The sequence below is a fragment of the Notamacropus eugenii genome, chromosome 2 (assembly GCF_028372415.1).
Source record: "Notamacropus eugenii isolate mMacEug1 chromosome 2, mMacEug1.pri_v2, whole genome shotgun sequence".
NCBI classification, from domain to species: Eukaryota; Metazoa; Chordata; class Mammalia; order Diprotodontia; family Macropodidae; genus Notamacropus; species Notamacropus eugenii.
Window position 1 is genome coordinate 211,765,116 of NC_092873.1, and position 7,766 is coordinate 211,772,881.

A 7,766-nucleotide genomic window follows, 5' to 3' on the forward strand; every position below is an offset into this window, starting at 1 on the left:
AAAAGTATGGAATGCTTTACAAATTTGTATGTCATCCTTGCATGGGAGCCATGTCATCTTCTCTGTATCATTACAATTTTAGTGCAAGTGCTGCCAAAGCAAGAATTTGGCATCTAATGTTCAAAGCTGCCCTATTTGTTTGAGATTCCTTCTGGCCCTCCTTCTGTTCCCTTCCAAGCAAAACTTTGGCAAGTAGACACCCGTCATCTGACATATTATTTCTAGAATTCTGCATAGAATTGGGCTTTGCATGGAAGAGCTGTAACTCCCTCAGATCATAAGAGACTCTTTAGCTTCTCTTATTAATAGGAAAGCCCAGGAAAAGCTTTGGATGTTCTGAGTACCTAAGTACTCTGTCCAAGAGAAAGCTCCATATGAAGAAGCAGCCAGGTTCACTAACAGAAAACAATTTAGTTGACACTACCAGCAGTATCTAAATTACAGACAATAGAGACCAACCTAGAAGAAAGTAGTGTAACCACCTCTGTGGGAATGGTTCAGGAAGGATATTAATATGAAGAAATTCTTCACAGAGGGATAATCTCACTGGGAACATGACTAATAGTGATGAGACTATTTGAAAGCAATATAAGACAGTACAAAAATGATGAAATCATGAAATCCCAGAGTTGGAAAGAATGTCGGAAATCACTCAATTCATTTCATACCAGAGATATGACTCCCTCTCAGAAAGAAATGAGAATGAGAGCCTTGCCTTCCCTCCTGCCCTCTCACACTTTTAAAATCATTTATGCCAAGCCCCTTTCATGCTGGACTTTGGGAGGGTTGATTGCAAATCAGGATGTGACCTTCTCAGGAAATTTGACCCACCTATTCCTTGTGGTTGGCACTTGTGTAACTAGTGTTGTGACAGTTCTACTCTTAGCCATGGGTGCAGATACTGGTTCCAGGCAGGCCACCCTCTTCTCAGTTTGCTCAAGTGAGCATGCTTCCATTACATAGTCCCTCTGGTTTGTGTAACTGAGAGACTAAAAGAAATTAAGACCTGGTTCTAAATAGCAGATCCAAGGACTGGCTCAGCAATGCAGATCTCAATTCCTTTTTAACTTAGCAGATGGTTTTTGAGAGCAATTGTAAAGACTGTCAGTATGAACATAAAACTAATTTTGTTTGATATAAACAAATCCAGCACTTCTTGATGGAACCTATGAAAAAAGCTATGATCCAAGACTGGAATCAAAAAAGCAAAAAGGGGCAGCATTCACACGAACTCAATCAACATGTCAACAAATTGAATGATGTTGTCTGGATTTGTTTGTAAAAAATGGAAGAATTAATGATAATAATTCAAGATCCGGTCACTGCTACCAGAAATTAAGGAAACATCTTTAAGAACATCGAATTTATTGATTAATGAAGATATTGTAAGGATATGATAGAAACTGTGCAACATTTCATTGCAGGTTACAGAAATTTAGTACCTAGCAAATAAATAGTAAGACATGACCAGAATAGCCAGAATTATACATCACAAGCTTGCAATCTTTCACATGCTAACAGACAACAAATCTAGACCTCAAAATGTCCTTGAAAATTTAGCAAATAAACTATCTTAGAAAGGGGCATTAATTGCAGGTAAAACTGTCACCAGTGATTTCCAGACATAACATTAACACAAAAAAATTTTAATGGCATTTTAATAGATGTTGCCATGCTGAATATTTAATCTCCAAACTACATGAAACAAAAAACTCATGATAAGAGCACCTAGTATAAAAAAGTAAAACCATGAAGCAACGTGATGACATGCATGCCATCCCTGTCCTCCTTTCTGCTACTAGAACTGTCTCAAAGATGCTTTCAATGAGCCTAAAGAAAATAAACTTCTGCCCCAGTGGTTTCTTTTAATTATAAAAAAGCAATTATTTATCTACTTTAGCAATAGTCCAGAGTGCATTAAAGACAAAAGAATAATTGCAGATTAGCCACCTGTCTCAGGTATATTTCTTGATGAACTTTCTTTGAACTAAGCTGAGAAAAATAAACAGCAATCATAATAATGATAATAGCTGAACTTCATATACCATTTTGAATATGCTTCATGCTATTTTATTAGGTTTTCTTGAAATCCCATTGAAATCCAATACTTAACTCCTCATAGTAATCTAACAGGGGCTCCATGACTCAAACAGATTGGGTAGAACTCAGGGGACATTATTCACTTCCACAAAACTGATATTAACACAATACAGCTGACAAAGTGCTTTCCTAGAAATAACCCTGGGAAATAGGTAGAAACCATTATACAAATGAGGAAACAGAATCAGAGAGAGTGAAGTGACTTGTCTATAATCAGAATAGTAGTAAGTGACCAAGCTAGGACTTGCTCCTCAATCTGTATCCAAGTCTAATATTTTTTTCCATCATTCTGCTCTACTTCTTAATGAAATATATTCAAATTTGGTTCACAGTGAAGCATGTAATATACAGATGAAAACATGATTATTAAAGGCCTAATTTAAGGGGGAGGTTTTTAAATTTTCTACCTAAAGTACCTAAGTGCTAAACTACCACTCTGCTTTACAATCTTGTCTCATTTGATGCTCCCAACAATCCTCTGAGGTAGGTGCTATTATTATCCTCATCTTATAGATGAAAAAAACTGCAGCTGAAAGAGGAAAAGTGACTTACCCAAGATCACACTGTCTGAGGCTGAATTTGAACTCAAGTTTTTCCTGAATCTAAGCTGGACACTCTATCCACTGCACCACCTACCTTCCTTAAAAAAGACAATTATATGTTTGATCCAAAAATACAAAATTTTAGAGGCAAAAATGGATGTGATTAAAAATATTCAATGCATTATTTAATGCATGTACCAACTAAAAGTTGCTTAGCACTGAGAGACATTGGATACAGGCCTGGGCTTGAAATCAGGAAAATCTAGATTCTAATCTGAAGTTTAGTAGCTATGTTTTTGTAGGGAAGGAACTTAACCTCTATGCTTGGGTCCACTACAAATTTTGTTGTGACAGTAATAGTGACAATATTACCAGTCACCACAGTGCTTGAGACCACTTGACAAAGCACCCAACCACAGCAAAGGGCTTGACAAACTTGACAATATTACCTCATGACAGCATATGACAGCATCCACCTCAGAATTATTATAAAGATGAAAGGAAATAATGTGTATATGGTGCAATTAGTAAAGCTTTATATAAATGAAAGTTATTGCAACTGTACATATGTTCACTTATATACATCAAAAGCTACAAAAGTGAATATAAAAGAGAATGTATATTTATATGTGTATATAAATATATGTATGGGTATATACACACCCATGCATTCATATGTATACTTTTATAAGGACTAACAAGTTGTAACAAAATCTAGAAAAAAACATTTAATTTCAGATTGAAAAAACCTGTGCATGAAAAATGATTGTGAAACCTTTGAAATAGTAAAGCTTTCAATATCCCTGCACATGTTACAAATAGAATTGGTTGCTTGCAATCATTTTCAGATAATGGAAAGGGAGAAAATAACTAGTCAAGTCTGTCATTCATATGGCATGTTATTTGTCTGATCAAGGAGAAGAGAACCTTAGCAACATTTCTGCTATCGTTCTCCTTCCTTTTCTTCATGCTCTTCTTCTCTCTCTCCTAGCATCACCAGGAAACAAGGACTTTTCATTTATCTTTTTAAAGATTGGAGTTTTTCAACCTAATGTACTAGGTTTTCTGGGGGGAAAAGCATCTAAGCAAAAAATTAAAATAACACTCGAATAGACCTAAGAGAGGATAAATATGGTATCGCAAACATTAAGTATTTAGGAAACATTGGCTTTAGAGAGCTGGCCTTATTTTATCGACTGCTATAGATAAGAATTAGACACACAATACAAAGCATGTTGTATTCTTGACAAGAGAATTTTGGAATATCTTAAGAAGCATATTGGGGGAGAGAGTTTTTTTCTTTGTCCTCTGTTAGCTAATAAAATAAATGTAGGAAACGGTACCTATTGATTATCCCAAAAGAAAATACATTTCCAGTCAGAAGGCAAAAAATCATTAAATATAATAATAAGTATTTAGGATCATAGGATTATAGATTTAGAACTTGGCAGAACCTTAGTGGACTTTAATCATCGTATTTTCCACCTGTCAAAACTGAAGATCAAAAAGGTGAAGTAATTTGTCCAAGGTCACGCAGTAGAAAACCAGAACTGAAATGAAGGTTACACTGTACCCCTCTTCTAACTCCAAATTCAGGGCTCCTTATGCCACTTTCATGATAAATAAAGTATAATCCAAATACATATTTTTTTGTTCAAAGGTTTTAGTGCACGAAGGGACCTCGGACATCATATAATCCAATCCTCTTGTTTTACAATAACAAAGCTCAAGTCCAATGAGTGACTTGACCAAATTCACAGAAGTAGTAACTAGCAGAGATAGGTATCGAACTCAGGTCTTCTAATTCCAAATATAGCACTATAGTATTGTTCTCTTGGGGGTCATGGGTTGTTCAAGGAGGACTGATATCTCTGGTATGAAGGCTTGCCAAGCCTTTTTCAGGGCTGCTCATCTACCTTTGGTGTCCATCTATCACCCAACTTTCATTTGTAACTCCAAGAAGCTATAGTATGCACAGTGGCAAAATCCCAGTAAAATCTTTCAGCAGATGGGTTAAACCAGGCTAAGAGTAACTGAAGGGTCTCAAAACTGTCAGTGAGCTAGGAGGATGTCTGCCTCAAACATGTGAAGACTATGCCCAGTAGAATGGGTGAATGAGAACAATTTGTTCCAATAGAAATGAAAGTGACTGATAGAGGCACTGTGGAGCACTTTAAAGCTTTGTCAAACATCAAAGATACCAAGGTCATCCATTGCATCCTAGGTTATCATCAGTTATTGTGACTTTTGTCTTGCAACTGGAATTTGCTGACTGTGGAAGAGACAGTGAGACTGATGACTTGGTGCAATTCTGCCTCACTTAAATACAATTCACATGTAAGTTAAGACATCACCCTGTGATGTCATTGGGAAACAAACTGCTCTCCACAAATGTGTTCTGCACATGCATCTCCTGTTCTTGAAATACCATGTTGGTGTTTACTGAGAGCAAGAGGTCTCAGTCAACAAAAATTTATAACATTAGATTAGTGTCTTCCTTTCTTTCTACAATGAATATTTTGTCCAGTAAGTTTGTGGATCAATATAACAATCAGAGAAAATGGAGCTGAGATAACCAGACCATTTACCTAACACATTTTTATTGTATTAATAGATAGGAATTAGTGGACTCATTAGAAAATGAGTACAACCTTCTGATTCTATAGATGAGGAAACTACGACACAGAGAAAATACATAAAGACCAACATTAAAAAGTAGTAGGATACAGGATTCAAACCCAAGACTTTTGGCTCTGAATCTAGAGCTTCTACTAAATAGCAAAATATTTACAAGAACCAGAAAACAATACATTCCCCAATCTTTAAGTTATTTTCAAAATTTTCAAAAATTTAGGTAGCAGAGTCAGCTGCAAGGCTGAAATTGATGTAGTGTTAGGATTGAAGGGTTTTGTCATGAATATCTACTGAGAAGTTAAGCTGGATGCTAAGTCAGATTCATTTTTATCAATGACTAAGGTCTATATCTCTAATATCTCATACATTCACATCTGTCACAAAGGAGCTTGAAAAAATATATGAGTGGTTTCATACGGTCTCCCCCCACAACTGGGAAAATAATTTAACATATAAAACATAATGATAAGGAAGCAGTAACTCCATCTTTCCTTAGAAAAAGGCACCATTATAATTAGTTCTATTGAATTACAAAGTAAGTTATGAACTATGTAATCACATCTTTAAATAACTTCTGACCATGTAACAAATTTCATCTAAGTCTGTTAAAATGGGGGGGAGGGGTGGAGCAAATTGAGTTAATTTGAAAACCCTTTATTTGTTGGCTGCCTTCTCATTTAAAAAAAAAATAAAGCGGGGGGGCGGAGCCAAGATGGTGGACTAGAAAGACACACTTACGCAACATCCTCCCCACAGCCCATAAAATACCTGTGGAGAGGGACTCTCAAAAAATTTTGGAACAGCAGAAGTGGAAAACAACAGAGTGGAGGAGATTTCCAGCCCATGGTGACCTGAAAGGGCCATGGAAACATCAGTTGCTCCCAGCCTTGGCCGAGCAAGCCCAACAAGACTCTGGGAGGAGGACACCTGGGGGCAGAATCTCCAGTTGCAGTAGTGGGGCCTCAGATCCCTCAACTCACAGGCACCAAAGGTCAGTGATGGGGTTTAATCAGCAAGCCAGGAAAGGAGAAGTGCTTTCCCATAGCTCCAGCAGCAGGCAGCAGCCACAGAGCCTGCACAGCAGCATGGAAGCTCCAGTGTTGGAGCGTAAAAACCCCTGGGGGCATTGAAGAGCTGAGTCTTGCCTCCGCCCTGCGTGGAGGCCATGGGGGAGCTGGTCTTTGTCTCACACTGAATGGTGGCCCTGACAATCCAGCTTATCTGAAAATCAGCCCCCAGTGCTGACTTGGGAACTGGAGGCCAAGTGGCTGTGGAGAGGTATCTGCTAAGATTATGAGCATAAAAATTCCTCTCTGCGTCCAGACCAGTACACACTTGATTGTGCCACCTTGGAGGAACTGAGATCTCACAGGTTTCCAGAGTATACCCTACTCTTGACAAAGGACCCAAAAGTCAAATAACTGGTTGGGAAAATGCCCAAAAAAGGGGGAAAAAATAAGACTATAGAAAGTTACTTGCTTGGTGAACAGATATCTCCTCCCATCCTTTCAGATGAGGAAGAACAATGTTTCCCATTAGGGAAAGTCAAGGCTTCTGTATCCCAAACATCCAAAATATTCAATGGGCTCAGGCCATGGAAGAGCTCAAAAAGGATTTTGAAGATCAAGTTAGAGAGGTGGAGGAAAAATTGGGAAGAGAAATGAGACAGATGAAAGAAAAGCATGAAAAGCAGGTCAACACCTTGCTAAAAAAAATGCTGAAGAAAATAACACCTTGAAAAATAGGCTAACTCAATTGGCAAAAGAGGTTCAAAAAGCCAATGAGGAGAAGAATGCTTTAAAAAGTAGAATTAGCCAAATAGAAAAGAAAGTCCAAAAGCTCACTGAAGAAAATAGTTCTTTAAAAATTAGAATGGAACAGATGGAGGCTAATGACTTTATGAGAAACCAAGAAATCACAAAACAAAACCAAAAGAATGAAAAAATGGAAGATAATGTGAACTATCTCATTGGAAAAACAAATGACCTGGAAAATATATCCAGGAGAGACAATTTAAAAATTATGGGATTACCTGAAAGACATGATCAAAAAAAGAGCCTAGACATCATCTTTCATGAAATTATCAAGGAAAACTGCCCTGATATTCTAGAACCAGAGGGCAAAATAAATATTGAAAGAATCCACAGATCACCGCCTGAAAGAGATCCAAAAAGAGAAACTCCTAGGAACATTGTGGCCAAATTTCAGAGTTCCCAGGTCAAGGAGAGAATATTGCAAGCAGCTAGAAAGAAACAATTCAAGTATTGTGGAAACACAAGATCTAGCAGCTTCTACATTAAGGGATCATAGGGTGTGGAATATGATATTCCAGAAGTCAAAGGAACTAGGACTAAAACCAAGAATCACCTACCCAGCAAAACTGAGTATAATAATTCAGGGGAAAAAATGGTCTTTCAATGAAATCGAGGACTTTCAAGCATTCTTGATGAAAAGACCAGAGCTGAAAAGAAAATTTGACTTTCAAACATA

The 7,766-nt window shown here is 37.3% G+C and overlaps 1 non-coding gene across 1 annotated transcript; it reads right to left on the minus strand.

The window, feature by feature from the left end:
* LOC140530551 (U6 spliceosomal RNA) lies at window positions 1–102 on the minus strand. Its single transcript, XR_011975987.1, has one exon. It is a non-coding gene; the product is annotated as a U6 spliceosomal RNA (small nuclear RNA).
* Window positions 103–7,766: the final 7,664 nt, after the last annotated feature.